At 40.2% G+C, this 20,657-nt stretch overlaps 1 protein-coding gene across 2 annotated transcripts in view; it reads right to left on the bottom strand.

Annotated features, from left to right (window-relative positions):
- TLCD4 (TLC domain containing 4) overlaps window positions 1-20,653 on the bottom strand; it is a 97,749-nt gene extending 77,096 nt beyond the window's left edge. The window contains exon 1 of one of the 2 annotated variants that reach the window (XM_054038344.1): window positions 20,265-20,653. The gene's annotated coding sequence lies outside the window, so the exon portion shown is untranslated. Of the gene's footprint in view, window positions 1-17,115; window positions 17,191-20,264 lie in introns of those variants that run through there. The other variant, XM_054038345.1, reaches the window with a different exon arrangement.
- Between the last annotated feature and the right edge of the window lie 4 nt (window positions 20,654-20,657).

Here is a 20,657-nt window from a genome sequence, read left to right on the forward strand (position 1 = left end):
TTACAACCCTTAATATAACTTTCACCTCTATTTGTTAAAAAGTGGAAAAAGAAACAAACTTCTTCTCTCTAATCCACTGGTTTACAAAATAAGGGGTATATAAGCTGTCGGTTACTAAAAACCTGGGGTGCTTCTGCCTCCTCTTTTTTTTTATTACAACACATACAAAAGGAATGTGTCTTTTTAAGTAATTATACCTTTGCAAAACTTAATGTAACTTTTACTTGTGTTTGTTAAAAAGCAGGTAAAGAAGCAAACTCCTTCTCTGTGATCCACTAACTCACAGTGGCTGCTTTGCTAACAGGAACTTTGCTGCAGCTTCACATTGTTTTTACTAAAAAAAAAAAAACAAAAAAAAAACAAACAAACAAAAAAAAACCTCTGTTAGTTTAAAACCTAGGGGAAAACTTTTAAAATTGTTTGTTACTAAAAGCTTGTGGTTTTAACTTTTATAAAAACCCCTCTGTAAAAGGGCTACATGGTGGAAAAAAATGCTGGGGGTCTGTTTCTTTAGATAAGAATAAGACAGTTAAAAGGTGGGAGGGGGAGAGGAGGGAGATGGCTCTTGTTTAAAATCTTAAAACTCTAGGATTGGTTCATAAAATGAATTCTATGACACTGTTGTAAGACAAACTCTGATTGGTCCAATCCAAAGGTGGTAATAACAAGACTGAAAGGGTCTGAACCAGGAAAGTTGCCTCATTCTACCGAAAGACTAAAAAGGTAAGAATTCTCTCTCTCATTCAACCACGTGCTGTCTATCTTGTCCTTTGCAAAGGGGGCTTTCTTTTCCCTTTTCTTTCGTTTAACCTCTCTTTTTTCTTAACCTACCCTGGTATTGAATAGTTTAAATGCTTTTTTATTCACTTTTTTACCAGGTGCTTACCAAATAGGCTCTGCCTGCTTCGCTCTCATTCTCTCTTTCTGATTCAACCATGTGCTGTCTATCTTTGCCCTTTGCAAAGGGGGCTCTCTTTTCCCTATTTTTGCCCCATTATTTCTTTTAACCTCTCTTTTTTCTTAACATACACTGGTATTGAATAGTTTAAATGCTTTTTTATTCATTTTACCATGCACTTACCAAACAGGCCCTGCCTTATTTTATTGTTTTTAATATCATTTAATGATTTTAAAGGCTCTTTTCTTAACCTACCCTGATAGTAAGTAATTTAAATGCTTTCCTATTCACTTTTTTACCATGTGCTTACCAAACAGGCTTTGCCTTAGTAAATGCCCTTTTTAAACCTAGCTTTTAATGTTATTTAATGATTTTAAAAGGCTCTTTTTTTAACCTACCCTGATAGTGAATAGTTTAATTGTGTTTTTCTTAGCAACCCTTTTACCCTTGTCTTACTAAACAGGCTTTGCCTTAGTAAATTCCCTTTTTAAACCTAGTTTTCAATATTATTTAACTTTTACATTTATCTCAAAAATTTCTATTCTTTAATAGCCCACCAAAGTAGGCCTTTACCATCATCCCGCCTTACTCAAACACACTACAAAGCTCTCTTCTTTCAAACTAACTAACCCTTTAAAAACAAAAATATTTCTATTCTTTCATAACCTACCCTTTAAAAGCCTCTCTCTCTCTCTCTCAACCTCCCCAAAGAACCTTTCTTTCCTTTTTTTCTCTAAACCTTACTCAAACTTTCTTTTTTCATCTTTACACTCTCTCACTCTCTTCTTTCAACCCTTTTCTCTCAATGTACCCAAGCACACACACAACACTTCCCCTAGTCAAAAAGACACACACACAAAATTTCAAAATGGTCAACGGCGCCAAACTTTGGTGCCAACGGAAACGGGGTGGGAAGGCAGGACATAAGCCCTAAATGGGGCGTCGAAACCTGTCAAAAAATGCATGGTGATGAATACTATCGAGCAATATACTACTGACCTAGAATACAGCAAGAGCATGAGAGATTGGACTTACTTTCAGCCTCTAGATCCTTCTCCCAGCTGAATGTGATTTTCAGTGGGGCACTACATACGTTAAACATTTAGAGCCAAATTCTACTCTCATATGATCACCTGCAATTCCCATTAAAGACAGTGGGGAAGATTTGGTCATTAGTGGAAAACCATTCTATGCATTCGCAGTACACATTTTTCAAAGACTTACAGCTTTGTTATTTCAGAACCAAAATTCTTCATCTCTGAGGCACTGCTCCTCAGTGAGGTTTTAAATCCATAAAGAGTTGCTGTGTTAAAAAGTAGGGCATTTGTGAGTCATTCAACTGCATTTGAAAATGGTTCCAGTTATGAAAAAATCTTCTTTTATGTTCATCTTACTGAGAAACAATCTAATAGAATTTTACCCAGCTTTCCACACAACATGCAAAATCATTTTTGGTCCAAGAACAAGAATGAGAAGTTTCATTCTAGAGATAATTTTTTCAATAAAACTATAATAATAAAAAACAAGGGCTTATAATAAGTGGGGTGCTATAGTTCACTGGGTCCGAATTTGTTGTCTGCCTAAGTAGAGTTCCTGGCTCTCATTGTCAGCAACAGGAACCACTTCCCAAAATTCAGTAGGGCATGCAGGCAGAAATTTCATGAGGATGGAAAAGCACATAAAAGGTAGAACCCGAGTCTCCTGTCACAATGGTGTGGATCCAAAGTAACTCCAATGAAGCCAATGGAGTTACACTGGTATAAGTGAGAAGAGAACAACACTCATAGTTTGGAAGCTGCTTAGGCCCCCAGTGGAGTCCAGTCATAAATCTCTGGCAGGTAAGTGTGGGCAGCTAATATCACAGCAGCAGTTGATCCAGATAAACCAAGGGACAAAGGAAGAAGAGATGGCATGGGAAGGAGCTGAATTTGATACTGGTTGTAAATCCCATGTTGGTGGAGGCAGCAGAGGAAATGAGGAGAAGGAAAAAGGGGGAGACCTTAAAAAAAAAAAAAAGAAGACTTCTGTAGAAAAAAAATCCAACCTTCATGCCTTTTTTATGTGGCTCATATGCTTGGGATAGACTTTCAGTTAATGGTTGCCAAGCTTCTTCTCTTCACCAAAAGTCTAAAAATTCTCCAGTTCCATAGACCTGAATGCTTCATGACATGATCCCATTCTGTGCTCTACCAAATCTGACTTTAGGCTACAAGGTCTGTAGAATATTAATCTTATGGTTTTAGCATAGTTCACCTAGACCAGTGGCTCTCAACTTTTCCAGACTACTGTCCCTGTTTCAGAAGTGTGATTTGTCTTGTGTACCTCCAAACTACGTGCTTACAAAATGAGACATGAAAATACAAAAAAGTGTTACAGAACAGTCTTACCGAAAAACTGCTTACTTTCTCATTTTTACCATATAATAATCAAATAAATCATTTAGAATATAAATATTGTACTTACATTTCAGTGTACAGAGCAGTATAAACAAGTCATTGTCTGTATGAAATTTGCTTGTACTGACTTTGCTAGTGCTTTTTAAATGTAGCCTGGTGTAAAACTGGGCAAATATTTAGATGAGCTGATGTTCCCCGGAAGACCACTGCGTACTCCCAGGGGTACACGTACCCCTGGTTGAGAACCATTCACCTAGACCATGTATATGTATGGTGCTACATGGTAATACAATAAGCATTTCAGTGTCCAGAGAAGCTACACCATTCATGACTTTATTCCTTCTTCACTGCATTTTCCCCCACTCCCCTCCCTTGATTTCTCATTTTTGATCAGACTAGTGGGGCTCTCCTGTGCTTCTGCCACCTCCCATTGCCTGAAATCATTTTTCTGGTATCAATGCTTCCTGTCAGTAAGTGACCAAAAGTGCTGTTTCTGGCAAGATGTACTCTTGGTCCCTAACCTTTTTCTCTGTCTCAGCGTCACCCCTTCACAGACTCATAGATTTTAAGGCCAGAAGGGATAATCTTGGTCATCTAGTCTGACCTCCTGCAGGCCACAGAACTTCACCCATCAACTCCTGCAACAGGCCCTTTGGCTGAGTTACTGAAATTCTCAAATCTTGATGTAAATACTTGAAGTTACAGAGAATCCACCATTTACTCTAGTTCAGATCAGCAAGTGACCCATGCCACATACTGCAGAGGAAGGCAAAAAAACCCCAGGATCTCTGCCAATCTGCACTGGTAGGAAATTTATTCCTGACCCCAAATATGGCAACCAGTTAGACCCTGAACATGCGGGCAAGACCCATCAGGCAGACACCTGGGAACTCAGAGTCCTCCCCCTCTAGTGTGCCCTTGCCAGGCATTGGAAATATTTGCCAATAGCAGTAGCAGCAATAGCAGTCTTAAAACAAGTTAGGTTTTTTGCCACCTCTACTCCCCTTGAAAAGCTGTTCCAGAATGTCACTCCTCCGATGATCTCATTTCAAGTCTAAACTTATTGATGGCCAGTTTATATCCATGTGTTCTTGTGTCAGCATTGGTGCTTAACTTAAGTGACTCCTCTCCCACCCTGGTATTTATCCCTCTGATATATTTATACAGGGCAATTGTAGCTCCCCTCATCCTTTGTTTGTTAGGCCAAGCTCCTTAAGTCTCCTCTCATAAGGTAGATTCTCCATTCCTCTGATCATCCTAGTAGTAGCCCTTCTCTGCACCCGGTCCTGTTTGAATTCAACTTTCTAAAACATGGGAAACCAAAATTGCACACAGTATTCCAGATGAGGTCTCGTCAGTGTTTTAGGGAGAAGAGATAGCTCAGTGGTTTGAGCATTGGCCTGCTAAACCCAGGGATGAGAGTTCAATCGTTGAGGAGGCCATTTAGGGATCTGGGGCAAAAATCTGTCTGGGCATTGGTCCTGCTTTGAGCAGGGGGTAGATGACCTCCTGAGGTCCCTTCCAACTCTGATATTCTAAGAACACTTTCCTACCTCTACTGAATGCTTTGCCTGATGTATCCTAGGACTGCATTAGCCATGGCTGCATCACATTCATGGCTTATAGTCATCCTGTGATTTACCAATATATCCAGGTCTTTCTCTTCCTCTATTGCTTCCAACTGATTATCCCCAGCTTATAGCAAACATTCTTGTTGTTAGTCCCTAAGTGCATGACCTTGCACTTTGTACTACTAAATTTCATCCCATTTTTATTACTCCAGTTTTTAAGGTTGTCCAAATGTCTTTCTATGATATTCCTGTCCTCCTCCATACTGGCAATGCCTCCCAACTTTGTATCATCCACAAATTTTATTAGCACATTCCCACTGTTTGTGCAAAGGTCATTAATGAAAATGTTAAATAACATTAGTCCCAAGACTCATCCTTGAGGAACTCCACTAGTAACCTCCCTTCAGCCAGATAGTTCTCCTTTCAGCATGACCCGTTGTAGTCTCCCCTTTAACCAGCTCTGTATCCATCTTGTGATTCTTATATTAATTCCTATCTTCTCCAACTTAACTAATAATTTATAATGGAACTATATCAAATGCTTTATTGAAATCCAAGTGGATTAGATCTACTGCATTTCCTTTGTCTAGAAAATCAGTTATCACCTCAAACAAAGAAATCAGGCTGATCTGGCATGATCTATCCTTTGTAAAACCATGCTGTATTTTATCCCAATTACCATTTACTTTTGTGTCTTTAATTACTCCTCTTTCACAATTTGTTCTAAGACCTTGCATACAACTAAGCTGAAACTAATGGACCTGTAGTTTCCCGGATCACTTTTTTTCCCTTTCTTAAATATAGTTTATTCACAATTCTCCAGTCATAGAGTAGACCCTCTGAGTTTCTGGTTCATTAAAAATCCTTGCTATTAGGCGTGCAATTTCATGTGCCAGTTCCTTTCATATTCTTAGATGGAGCTTATCTGGGCCCCCTGATTTGGTCCCACTAGCCTGTTTGAGTTTGGCTTCCACCTTGGATGTGGTAATTTCTACTTCATATCCCTGTTCCCATTAGCCACCTTGTCATTTGCCCCAAGCTCCTCATTACCCTTATTGAAAACTGAGGCAAAGTATTCATTTAGGTGTTGGGCTATACCTAGGTTATCTTTAATATCTACGCCATCCTCTGTTTAGCGGTTCCACTTCTTTCCTTGTTTTCTTTTTATTTATATGGCTAAAGAACCTTTACTAGTGGTTTTAATTTCCTTTGCAAGGTCCAACTTTGCTTGGGTTTTGGCAGTTCTCTTTTTTTCCCCTATACTTTCTGACCTCTAAGAGGTGGCGTTCCTTGCTGCCCATCCCTTCTTTCATTCCTTGTAGGTTTTCTGCTTTCTCTTAATGATCTGTGTCAAGGCTGCTTCCCCACTCTGAACTTTAGAGTATAGATGTGGGGGCCTGCATGAAAATCATAGAATCATAGAATATCAGGGTTGGAAGGGACCTCAAGAGGTCATCTAGTCCAACCCCCTGCTCAAAGCAGGAAAACTTTTAAGCTTAACTGCCAGTTTAGATGTGGTCCGCTGCCACCACTCCCAATGTGCTAATTCCCTTCCCTGGGAAGCCTTGAGAGACTCTTCACCAATTCCCTGGTGAATACAGATCCAAACTCCTTGGATCTTAAAACAAGGAGAAATTAACCATCCCCCCTCCTTTCTCCCACCAACTCCTGGTGGATCAAGATCCAACCCCCTTGGATCTAAAAGCAAGGAAAAATCAGATTCTTAAAAAGAAGGCTTTTAATTAAAGAAAAAGGTAAAAATCATCTCTGTAAAATCAGGATGGGAAATAACTTTACAGGGTATTCAAACTTAAAGAGCCCAGAGGACCCCCCTCTAGACTTAGGTTCAAAGTTACAGCAAACAGAGGTAAACACCCTAGTAAAAGGTACATTTACAAGTTGAGAAAACAAAGATAAAACTAACACGCCTTGCCTGGCTGTTTACTTACAAGTTTGAAATATGAGAGACTTGTTCAGAAAGATTTGGAGAGCCTGGATTGATGTCTGGTCCCTCTTAGTCCCAAGAGCGAACAACCACCAAAACAAAGAGCACAAACAAAAGCCTTCCCCCCACCAAGATTTGAAAGTATCTTGTCCCCTTATTGGTCCTTTGGGTCAGGTGTCAGCCAGGTTACCTGAGCTTCTTAACCCTTTACAGGTAAAAGGATTTTGGAGTCTCTGGCCAAGAGGGATTTTATAGTATTGTACACAGGAGGGCTGTTACCCTTCCCTTTATAGTTATGACAACCTGTTTGAGATGCTTGTTCAGCTTGCTTTTTAGTTTGTAACCCTACCCTACAATTATTTCCCCTCTTGCTTGGGATGCAGTCTTCAGCTAGCTTCTGCAACTTTGACTTTAAAGTAATTCCAAGCTTCCTCCACATGAAGATTCTTGACTTCTTCAGCCAGTCTACTTCCCTAATACCCTTAATTTTTTAAAGTTTGCCCTTTTGAAATCAAGGACCCTAGTTGCAGACCTTTTGTTTATCCTTCCATTCAGTTTAAACTGAATTAACTCATGATCATTCAAACCAAGATTGTCCTCTACAACTAGTTCTTCTATGACGTCCTTCCTACTTTACCAATACTAAACCTAAAATGACATCACCTCTTGTTGGTGTGGTGACTATTTGGTAAAGAAATCAGTTTGCTACAACCCTACCATTATTAGTAGCACTTTTTGTCCAATCTTCAATAAGGACCCACTCCCACTCACTCTATCCCCCCTCTGTTGCTCGCTCTCCCCGCTCTCACTCATTTTCACCGGGCTGGCTCAGGGGGGCTGGGGTGCTGGCTCTAGGGTAGAGGCAGAGATGAGGGGTTTAGGGGGCAGGAGGGGCACTGGGCTGGAGGGTAGTGCCAAGGGGTTTGGAGTATGGGAGGGGGCTCTGGGCTGAGGCAGGGCGTTGGGGGGCAGGATTGTGTAGGGCTCTAGCTGGGGGTGTAGGAGGGTGTTCCAGGCTGGGACCAAGGGGTTCGGAGTATGGTCGGAGGCTCTGGGCTGAGGCAGGGGGTTGGAGTGTGGAAGGGGGTATGGGCTCTGATCCACCTCCTGCACTGCGAATCCCTCATCCCCAGCCTGAAGCCCCCGACCTTTTCTCCATTTATCTCCTGCCCCATGATCTCTCTTTCCCCTACTTACTATTAAGGTTGCCATCTGCACTGGTATGATTGTCTTAGTTATAAAGGGGCTGTTACCCGCAGTGACTTTATTATGAGTTTGTCATGTTGCATCACAACCTGATATTTTGATGCACTACAATAGCATTGTGGTAAAGCATTGAGTTGTGCTGTGACAGGCGTGTGTTGAGTTTGTTCCAGAGGCTAAACTGTCAAAAATGTCATCCCTTCTGTCTATTTCATGTCCTTCTGTCTCCCTTTTCTTGTTGCCTTTTCCCTCTTCATCAAAATATCTTTTCTTTTCATCCTCCTTCACATTCACTCTCTCCATTCCTTCCCCCATTCCTCCACTAATCTTCTCCCCTCTGATGTGCTCTCACAAAGCACCATAGTGGAGGCAGCACTGCAGCTTTACTGAATGCAACACTTCCTCTTCACAGTGCTGCCATGGATGGGTGGATGTGACAGGTAAGCTGAGGGTATGGAAAGAATCCAAGGCCTAAACCTGAGGTCTCCATGGTTAATTGTAGGAATGTGTTGCTCCCTAATCACAAGCCTTGAAGAACGGCAAACTATTCCCTTGGCAATGAGGCAGGAGTGACCTTGTTCTAGCGCCTATGTTTGGGAAACTTATTTGGCTGATTTGATTGTTTCCTCGCAGCTGGTGTTCACGCGCTCAAGAGATGGGTTTGTTATCTTATGTGCATGTACACTGCCTGGCTTTTCTATGCGCAGGAATGTAACCACTAAGAAGTGTTGTAAACAAAGCAAGGAGAGAAATAAAAACCCCAGAAGTTTTCCTGGGAGGCTTTTTGCAAGAGGCTTGTAAAGCTCTCTGGCTACCAACAAACCTGGCGTTCTGTTTCCTTTCCTGCGTCGTCACCACAGTTAATCTGACTTCTCAGTTCCCATGTGTGTGACACTGGCACAACAAAAACAGAAACTTGAAATAATGCAAGATTATTTTCTTTAACATACATAAAATTCATTTTGACTTTGTGACAGTCAGTGCTCTTGTCATCTCATTCTATAGTCTCCCTGCTGCTAATAATGAATAGAATCTGGTGACATCAGAACAGAAGAAAATGAAAGGGTGTACTTTGTAATAAAATAAAACAGAAAGGCATGCTACCTGAAGCAGATTAGCACTAAACAAAACAAACAAACAACAAACAACTTTTGCAACACAGCCCCAAAGATTAGCAACTAATCAAAGTTCAAGTTGTCCAAAAGAACTGCCTTTTTTGTTAATATTCCAATTTGTTAATTAAAATAGGATTGTGTAATACTGAGCAGAGAACAGTTTTTGTAGTTATAGGATTTTTTTGTCTTATAGCATCAGATTGTGAAATAAAGCACAGCAAGTAGAAATATTTTATACAAATTCAAATTATTATTGCCTATCTGTATAAACCTTGCTATAAACCAGTCAAAACTTAAAGATCACACAGTATCACATGCCCTAATGACTGTGTGGCACTTAACTGTGCATCTTTCAAATGCACATCAGTATGTGATTAAGATAGCCACAGAAGGAATGGTTTATTAAAATATTATAAAAGATACTAAACCTAAAATATACCCAAATTAAAAAAAGTTAAGTAGTTTCAGACGATACACTTACCTCTGAGTCCCCATGCCAATTTCTGTGATTTTGCAATCACTTTTGATTATTTTTAATGTTTTTATCTCCTCTATTGATGTGTGAAAGACCCAAAGAAACAAGACTAGAAAACGATTTGATTTCATAGGAGAGACAGAAGCTCAACAGTTTGTGGGATTAAGTTGATAATGATCTTTCTAGTGGACCTCTATCGAAGACATCCTTATACATACCTCTTCAGGGTAGGGACAGTCTCTTTGTTCTAGGTTTGTATCGTGCCTAGCACAGTGGGATCCTGGCCTCTAGATGCTACCACAATACACACAAATATTACTATAATTTATTATTTGTATTATTGTAGTGCCTGTGAGCTCCTAATTATAAACCAGGGCCCCACTGTGCTAGTCACTGTACAAACACAGAATAAAAAGTCCCTGCTCCAAGATGTTTACAATTCAGGTAAATAAATACTGATAATAAATCCTTAAAAGTGCTAAGTAATTGCTACTCCCATCAACTTCAGTGGGAATGGCAGGTGGTCATTGCTTCTCAGGAACTGGCTCTTAGACTAAAATATACATAACTTAGGGAGAAGATATATTATAAAAAAAATTCAACATCAGATACTATGAGTTTCTGATTGTTTTTCCTTTAGCAGATGATGCAGTTCAGAACATTATTATTAAATGTTTTGCAGAAAAACTTATGGAATTGTAAAAAATATATGCTACTACAACTTCTTATTGGACTGTCTGACATTGAAGTAACATTTATAATTGCAATTATCTTCCAGTTCAAAGATTGTACTCACAGAACATGGGATATTTTTTCTTTAAAATATTGTTTAAAAAAATCAATGAACATTTGGTATAGAATTTACTTTTGTAGGACATCATTTTGAAAGTTATCTGTATATTTTTTATTGATCAAGTGTCAGTAAATCAGCAAATGGATTTTTCTATAAGCTGATATGAAACCTGACTCTGAAATGTGAAACCCTAACATTTTATGAACACAGCTTATTGTGTATAACTTAATAAACATTCTAAAAGAGATAAAATCAATAGAAGAAGCTTCAGACTTCATGATTTCAAAGTTCTGTCCAAGAATTGTAGACAACACACAGAAATTCGAAAATCCAGACACTTTGCATCAGCCCCTGTACACTTGACAAAGGGCCCAAATGGCTCCCTTTAGAGCAGGGGTCTCAAACTCAATTTACCTTAGGGCCAGTGCCACTCCTCAAATCCTCTCAGCAGGTTAATAATGTCACTCATTAAGCCCACGGAGTTTGGGTGGGGGAGGAGGTCTGGGGTAGGGAATTGGGGTGCAGGCTCTGGGAGGGAGTTGGGGTGAGAGGTTGGGCTCTGGGAGGGAGTTTGGGTGGGGGAGGGGTCTGGGGTGAAGGCTCTGGGATGGAGTTTGCCAACTTTTCACTTTCAGTTAAGGGGCAAGTTCTTCCAATACATAGCCTGGGGATTTAGGTACAGTAACTCCTCACTTAACGTTGTAGTTATGTTCCTGAAAAATGCAACTTTAAGTGAAACAATGTTAAGCGAATCCAATTTCCCCATAAGAATTAATGTAAATGGGGGGTTAGGTTCCAGGGAATTTTTCTTCACCAGACAAGACTATATTTTTATTTTTACACACACACACACACACACACACACACACTATAAGTTTTAAACAAACAATTTAATACTGGTACACAGTGATGATTGTGAAGCTTGGTTGAGGTGGAGAAGTCAGAGGGTGGGATATTTCCCAGGGAATGCCTTACTGCTAAATGATGAACTAGCAATTGGCTGAGCCCTTAAGGGTTAACTCTCATACTCTACAAGGCAGCAGGAATGGAGGGAGGGGAGACAGCATCACAGACAGAGACAGAGACACACGCTGTGTGTGTGTGAGAGAGAGAGAGAGAGAGATGCGCATTTCCCCTTTAAGTACCTGACCCTACTCTTAAGTAAAACTGCCTTGTTAATTAGATCAGCTTGCTGCCAGCAAGCTCCCTGAGCCCCGTCGTGTGTCCCCCTGCTCTATGGAAGATGGGGTAAGCGGGGTGCAGGAGCTGGGGGGACACCCTGACAGCCCCCCTCTCTTTCTCCCCTTCCCCTCCACACAGCAAGCAGGAGTCTTGGGGAGCAGCTCCAAGGCGGAAGGCAGGAGCAGCACATGGCAGTGGGGGGAAGGACAGCTGAACTGCCAGCAATTGATAGCTGCTGGGCAGCTGCTGCACAGGGAACTTAGGGGAGGGGGGAGCTGATAGGGGGGCTGCTGGTCCAACTTGGTTCCAAGCCCCCACCAGCTAGCTGCAACGGGCTGCTCTTCCTGCAAGCAGTGGACAAAACAGGTGGCTGCCAAACGACATTAGAAGGGAGCATTGCACAACTTTAAATGAGCATGTTCCCTAATTGATCAGCAACGTAACAACGAAACATTAACTGGGACGACTTTAAGTGAGGAGTTACTATATTTGAACCACCACTGCTGGCTGTCTTTCCATTTCGTCCCCCGATTCAACAGGCTCATCTTCCTCATCCAGGAGTTCAAACACTGAACTCCCTTCTTGATCCTTAAGTACTGATCATACCATCAGTATCGTATTTAGCTCTATCTCTCTCTGTTTTCTAATCACTTGCTGCTTCACGCCCATACTTTTTGCCAGACCGTAATGACACACACACCCTTTTGCCATTCTTTTCCTCTTTCATACATTCATATGGAGGTGGAGGGGCACTTGGCTTTACATATTCCTTCTCCTTCTCTTGTGCTTTTGCCACTCCTTCACATTTTCCCAATCCTCATCATTCCAAGGATTATGATCAAAAGCCATGCTGCAAATAGTTTTCCTAGTCACCAAAGCAGACTCCAGCTTATTAATCACTTCAATGCATTTCTTATGATTCTCTTTTCCAGGTGGCTTTGTAGCCTGTTCAGTTAAAACTGAAACAGTCCCTTTATATCGTTTTGCCTCCAATTTATACTTTTGTTCTTCCTGCATTTGTGCATCCATATCACATTCCAATTCCTGACAAGTTTGAGTTAAAGCAGCTATCTGCTGGACATTAGTTATGTTTTGCATCAGACCAGTTTGAAAATCTCTTTTCGTCCCCTCATTTTGTAATCTCAGCTTCTGTTGCAAACTTTCCTTCTCCTGTTTCCAAATCTCACGCTCCTCTGCAAACCTATTCACAGCCTGATACATAAACCAAACAGCAACATTTGTTATTTGTTCCTTTTTAGAAATAGGAGTGCCACATGTCTGATATTTTAACATCATTTCATTCAAACACCCTGCCTTGTACGGGACAGAACAGCATTTGGCAACCATGGATCTCTCTGTGTTTGTGAAACATCATCGACTCTAGGAATGACCAATACAACCCCACTCACTGCTATATTTCCCTCTCTTCGTACTATAACTAAATCTGGCCCCTGAGCTATAATTAATATAAAAGTCAGAACTGATTCAGAACAATATTCAAATTAGTCGGTTAACACCAATGATTCAAGATACCAAGCACTTAACGGGCAACCAGTTCAGACAAAGTTTGATTCAGTTTAAAGACTTATTCACTTAGACACGACAGTAAACCGTCCTCTGCTACCAAATGTTGACAACAGGGGGCGCTACTACCCCATAAATGGACCTTTACTGGCACCCGGTGGAGCAGATTACTGTCATACCAGTGAAAAAGGTCCACAATAGTTATCTGCAATACACAGCAGTTTATTGAGAAGCAATTACACAAGCAGTAAAGGATTATATTAAGCACATAACTCTTATGTTAGACATTAAGAGCTATACATTCCTCTTAACGAGTCTCTCTTTCACAAACATACACAAACAGGCCCTGCACTAGCCTCATGCAGTTCCTGCTTGGAAAACAGAGAAGATGGTTACCAATTTTATAGACAGCTTTTTCCCTCCTGGTCTGTTCTTCTCAGTCCTCTGGTCTGTCTCAGATTCCATCAAGGCAAGGCCTTGGTTGCATTGACACCCCTATGGTTCACAGTCCTACTTGAGCCCACGGAGCAGAGTTTTGGCTAAGTTGCTTCTTCAAGCATCAATTAAGGAATCTCAACCACAGTAATTTACTTTGCTTGATTTTTATACTCTCTTTCCTCAAAGGAGTCACATGTCTTAAAAGCATACCCAGTGGGTGTATGGTTACTAAATTTTACTAATTAGTGTTATGGAAGGGGCTGGTGGGTGTGGTACCAAATGAAGATCACCACATGTTTACTCACTCATCAATCATTCACTCTGGCTTTCTGCATGATGTCCTTGCTGTAAGGTCACTATAACTAGGTTGACCTGTGCTCTATGCTGGAACTTTATACATGTGATATTTACTTTTTCATGGGTCCATATTTGCTGATCAATAGGTTCAATAATTGATTGTACGCTCAGATTTTGCCAGTTCTTTATCAAATTTGTGTCTGCTTCAAGGGAACCTGCTCCCAGGATCCTCTGCAGCCATTGAGCCATGTTTAAGTCATGTCAAGTTATGCTCTCACCATTCATTCAGTATGGCCACACCAATTTGGCACCATCCCAACAGTAGCTCCCATGGACTTCAGTGAGAACTCCTGGGTGCTCAGAATTTTTTAAATCTGGAACAATAATTTCATTCTCAGAATCCTGGCTTCTTGGGGAGATAAAAGAAGATCAAGTTATATTATCTAACAGAGAATTCACCCTAAATTATGCTAATCAATAATTAGAGCAAGTTGCAATCTATAATTTCAAACCTACCTACCTCCTCTGCAAATCTTGGCAAATTTTCTTGCTTCATCAAAACACACTCTGAATGCCTCCAGATTGTCTCTGTGTGAGGCAATGTAGGGTGACAGTGTGAGACTGTACTTAACTCCTCATCTGTAGCCATTTTGTCAGGTGCAATATGTTAAGGAAACAACCTTTAGCCATGCTGCCTGCATACAACAGTGTAGCTCATGCTTGCTGGAATAAGACATTTTTCCTCCAAATTGCTAGTCCATTGAGTATCTCCTATGAGTACCTGAACCATAGAATCGTAGGACTGGAAGGGACCTCGAGAAGTCATCTAGTCCAGTCCCCTGCATTCATGGCACTAATGTGCTGCTATAAAGCATTAAGGCCCAATGCTATAAACACTTATTCATGTGGGTTTACTCACATACTTAATGTTACCAACTCGTTATTTTAAACACAAGTCTCATTATTTTAGCCCCAGCTAAAAGCTCCAGCTGCTGGAATCATGATATTACACCAGAATCTCAGCCTTTTTTTTTTTTTTTTTTAAAGTAAGCTTCTAGTTAGCCTTCATTGTTGTTGAGAAAAGCCTGAAAACCTGAAGCAAGGATACCCTAAAAGCTCAAAAACCAGAAGGCAAATAATAAGAATCCAATATCTTTTAAAATCTCACATTGGGGGGTGGGGCTGATCTCATGCTTTTTGAGCATTTGGGGTTGGCAATATAGCTGTGTAACATAGTAGCTTGCCCATTTAAGGGCTAGAGGCCTGGGGCCAGCCAACGCTAGTTACTAAGCGGACACATCTGCTAGGGTCAGGTGACTCCCTTATAAAAGAGTAGCACCAAGTTCTAAAGAGACAGAGAAGGAACCCTTGAGAGAGGGACTGAACAAACAGAAGAAAGGGATTACAAAGCTCTCCAGTCAGGGAGGCCTGGGAGAAACATTGAGTAACTGTGAGGCCTTACAGAAGAAAGAGCTGCTGTTGGAACTCAGATACTTTATTTTAGGACTTTTACATTTTGTCTGGGCTCTAAGGTAAGAGCCTGTAAATTGATACGTGCTTTTCCAGAAGGCTCCGTTAAATAGTGATACACTGACATAGAGGAAACTGCACGGTGCTGCAGAGTTCCCTCTGGCCACCAAGGTTGTGCTCAAGGAAGCCACTCCCCTGCTACAAGCATGTTTAAGTGTTTGCAGGAGCTGTGCCTATATTTATAAAGAAATATAAAAGGGAGCATCAAGCACATTTATAGAAGTGGCATTATATCAAGAAGGGTAATGTAGACTCTAATGTTAATGTAGATAGTGTTGGCATAATTGGTTATGTAACCCCCTGCTTGCTTGGAGTGACACTTTGTCCCCCTCTAATGGTGGCTAGGCCAGCTAGAGATTGATGAGCCTACTACAGCCCTGGCTAACAGGGATGTGTCTTTTAGCTCATGCAGTACAGGCTAATGCATTTAGCTCCAGAGGTCTCAGATTTGATCCCACTGCCAATGCCTCTGCGTGGGTCAGCGTTACAGTTCTAAACGTAGGATTTTAGAAACTCGGATTTGTATCTGTTAAACTAGTTACATTACAAAATTTTTGTGCTATGTAACGCTGAACACTAGCAATTGATGTAGTTGAACCAGTAGAGCAAACTGTTTGATGCAATCCAAAACACACATACATACACACAAATTGAGCTTTCCACTCCCTTTCCTGTGATAATATTGAGAGAGGTTCAGAGTAGACCATACCCTGCTGTTCAAGTAAAGTTAGTTAGTCAACTACAACAAAAACCGTGACTGGGAAGTGAGAGGAGAAACAAGGAGCTTTACAGGCAGGGAGAGAAAGGGGGTGGGGGGAGGATATGATTGGGAAGGAGAGAGAAAAATCATAGGAACATCATAAAACATATTGACTGTCTACAGACATAAAAGCAGTAATTAATTGTTCCTTGGGTACATGCTGTTCTCACCCTTCAGCTCAGCTCCACAAATTATTTTGCACTCAGACAATAGATAAATATACACTAAAGTATTTAGTAGCAAATGGAGTCTGACTAATTGTGCAGCCTAAAGTTGGTAAAATGGAAAACCCCTTGGATAGAACTGAATACAAAATGTGCTATAACTATTAGTGTAATTAAACCATCTAGCTTTTTGCTTCTTTTTTTAATTTCAGTGCTTCACTTTATACCTTTACGCAGGACTTTATAGACTTTGAAGACAGGACTAAGCATATGCTCTCTTCTTTTCTTCACTTTCATCTCTAATTATATTTTAAAATCTTATAATTTTAAAATCCCTTTTAAAAAAAAATAGATTTGTTCAGTGTTATGGAATCAAGTGCAAATACACATGTAATAAAAAATCAGCAAAGAGTTTGCTAATGCTTTATAACTCGTTACAGATGACCTACTATGGATTTTTTTAAACAATTGGACTGGTTTCCTTTTTTTTCCTTATAATATAGACCAGAATGAGTCCCTGGCATGTGTTTTTACCTAAGAAATATCATAGAAACGTAGGACTAGAAGGGACCTCGAAAGGTCATCTAGTACTCTAGTCCATCCACCTCTCTCACTCCCTCGGGCAAGGCCAAGTATACTTAAACCATCTCTGACAGATGTTTTGTCTAACCTGTTCTTAAAGACCTCCAATGACAGGGATTCCACAACCTCCTTAGTTAAGTACTAGAATAGGTTACCAATCCTTATGGTTGGACAATTTTTTTCCCTAATATCCAACCTAAATTTCCCTGGCTATAGATTAAGCAGATTACTTCTTGTCCTACCTTCAGTGGACATGGAGAACTTCAGGTAGGAGAAAAGCAGGCTTATCAAGTCTGTCTTCTCTAGTTTTGCTGGAGGACCTCTCAGGATCTCAGAGGATTTTCATTGCCATCTCTCACACATTAAATCGACAGAGTGGGGGCGCTGAATCATTAACAAAGAAGCCTTCCTCCCAGTTGTTAGTCACTGATGCTTAATAGGCATTGCCAAAACAGAGTTTAACAGTTACATAAAAATCCTCCACCTTCTTTTGGTGTAGACACATGCATAACGAGGCTGATGCAAACCAAGTTTACATGGACCTAACTTTGTAGTGGAGACCAGACTTTGGCTGCTTAACATTTACTCACTTGACTTTTGTGATATTACCATTTCACTAGTTAGGACCTGAATTTCTAATGTTAAAGAAAAAATAATTAAACCCAACCACCGGCTTTCAGGTTGTCTTCGTACAAAGAACAAAAAGGATACAAGCCCATTTTCCCTTTTCCTCTTTCGTGGCAGGTTGCCTTTAAGATTCTAAATCCACCATTGCCACATACAACTCATTAGAGAATTACTTTTTTGAAGAATTCAAGTTTACTGAAGCAACCCAAATATCCTACTGTACTTTTCAGACCACTTATCCTCTACAATTCTTACATAGAAAGTAAAGTTCCTGGGACCACTAATTCTACTGCAGCACTACTTTTCCCAGGAATTCAGTATTGGCTCAGAAACAGTAATTTCCTAAATGGTATATTGCCCTTCACAGAGAAGTTTTACATGACATGAAAAGAATCTATTAAGAAATCTTTTATTATACAGAAAAATCTATTATCTATAGTCAATAGATGGCTTAATATTAACATGAGTCTGTTAAAAAGGAACACTCTCAAGTTAGTGCACACTAGTCAACCTACCATAAATCAGATCAATATATTCAGCTTGAAATACAACAAAATCCAATGGAGCTAGAGAATATTAATAAGACATTCCTAAGTATCTAGGAAGGTATTAGAAACAAAAGGTACACAGGCATTGTTTCTTTCAACAGTTACTTATTTAATACATATTAAGCTCTCTCTTGTTCATACTTCTACAATGGAGGAACACTCAATAGTAGGTATTCAAAGCCCATTACAAGCAATCAACATTTTGCATGTTTCAGTTCCTTCAACAAACCTTTTCACTTACCAATTAAACGGATATCAGTAAAAACTACTTCAAATTGTCCTAGGAATGTCAGACAGTGGATCTGACCATTAGACAAGCAAAGTTATTTACAGCTCACTTTTTTTTTCCCTCCTAGCAGGGTGAAAATACTTTCAGCATATTACATTTCTAGCTTTCCTCATTAAAGTCATAGTAAATTGTAAAATGACTATGAAGAGGTCAATTTAATTTAACACTTACATACCAGTATAGTTTTCCAGATAGATATTGAGTGTACTAGGAAGCTCTCTCAAGGAGTAGTCACATTTCAAAAAGACAAACACTAGGTTTTCTTCTCCTGCTTTTTCCCTTCTTATCTTTGGACAACACTGCCTTAGGAGTTGGCCATACAAACTATGCCATCTTAGATTACAAGAGTATTTTTTCCATCCACTTGCTCTAAAGTGAACTGAATACATTAAGTATCACTTTCCTTAAAGACAATGCTGACTGACTTTAAGATGGGAATGGTTTCTTTCTCCTAAATGAGAAATTCAAAGCTAATTTCCTGCAGCCATGGCAGAGACTTTAATAGTACTCTGAGGTAGCCATTTGAAGTGACAGCCCTTATAATCATAATATAAACTATACATAAAACTGGCACTTATAGATCTCTTAATTCCAAAGCATGGTATAAACTAACTAATCAATAAAGACTCTTCAGAGTCAACTTACACCTTCCTTTCAGACATTGTCAGGGCGAGCAGATTTCACATTCACCTTGACTACTAGTAACAGATTTTTGGTCCCAATAAAAGAGCCCAACAGTATCCAACACCTTCCTTAGTCAAGCGTCCAGATTTATAGGTACTCCACAAGTTTTCAGCTAAAGTGACTACTTTGGGATTTTGGAAGAGTTACTAGCTCTAGCCACAAACTATGTTACTTGCAAGCACTGCTAATATTGACCAATACTGAGACCAAATATTGTACAAGGATCTGGTAATAACGGTGAGGGCTACAACCAAAGACAAGATAGAGTTTGTCAAGGGGAATACAGTGGGGTCTAACAGCTACAAAGAGACTTGTTTCCTGACTCCAATGGCGCCGTCTCCTACAGCTATCTGTATGAAATCCCCATCTGATATTTGCTGGGATATGGAGCACCCTAGGCTACTGCGAAATTGTCATAAGGAAACAAATGCAGCTAGGTTACCATTTATTTAGAGCAGGAAAAGAGGCTGCTCTATCAGAAAGGGCTGCGAGAATAAGTCTTGATGTACCTCCTCCAGTCAGATGAAGACCTGCAGTTTTACTGTTTATTTAAAATAAAAAGAAATGACCAGATTCTATTCCAGTAGAGATTTTCTGCAATTAGACTACAGGATTGTCCTTTCAAACCTCAAAGGCCATACTTTAAGCAGTTTTACTCAAACTCTGAGCCTTCCCTGGTGCCAAGCAGTCTGCTGTATGTACTGGTTGAAATGCCATACTCCTTCCTCCAGCAAAAGTCCCAATGAGCAAGGACTGTAGCACTTGAGCTTCTGAGTTTATTCAGAAAGATCACCAGTTAACTTTCCAGACTTCTTACAATTCGCTAGCTTTCTCCCCCTTCAAGGCCAGAGATCTAGCAGATCTTCAATGTATCTCTTCAGTATCAAGAGCAGGTTTCTCAAAGCAGATCCCTCCCTGCATGCTTCTCTTTTAATTTTACCCTTATTTTTAATAACTTGTCTTGACACAATACCCTTCCATTATTTAACTCACATTTCTGGATGAGTAACACCAGTCTCCAATAGTAAGTGTTAGCTAAAAAGAGGAAGTATACAAAATAAGTAAGAGGGAGAAAAGAGGGAATCTGATGACCAAGTCTGATAGTCATGCTCACAGCTATTTGCAGATTTCAAAACTCTTTCAACTTTAAGTAGGGCTGCTCAATAGGCCAAATGATGAGGAAAAAAAACAAGGAAGGAAACAGTGTTGGAAAAATAATTTAAATAAAACAAATCCTACCTACCCTCTCTCCCAGTGACCTGCAACATGAAGACATTTATTTTCATAGAAAGACAGTGTTTTCCTCTTGTGCATTGTCTACATATAAAATTAGCACTTAAATTGCTTTTGGTGCTAATCATTTTATTTTAAAGGGTTAACATGTGAATATGGCACTTCTTGCTGAACACATCCGTTCCCCGTGCCTTACGTTAGGGACAAAAAATAAGCTTCTACTACCCTGTACTCCTGCTAGTGCAAAGCTATAGAGAAGTGAGCAAGGTTTTTTTTAATCTTGTCAACCAGGGGCAAGTTCACGGAGCTTTTCACCAGCTCTCAACAACGGCGGCGCTGCAGGGCCCCCGGCGCCTCATACCGAACCCTGGGCTCTAGCTTCAGCTCCCTACGAGCTCACTGC

Source organism: Malaclemys terrapin, chromosome 8, assembly GCF_027887155.1.
Source record: "Malaclemys terrapin pileata isolate rMalTer1 chromosome 8, rMalTer1.hap1, whole genome shotgun sequence".
Classification (NCBI taxonomy): Eukaryota; Metazoa; Chordata; order Testudines; family Emydidae; genus Malaclemys; species Malaclemys terrapin.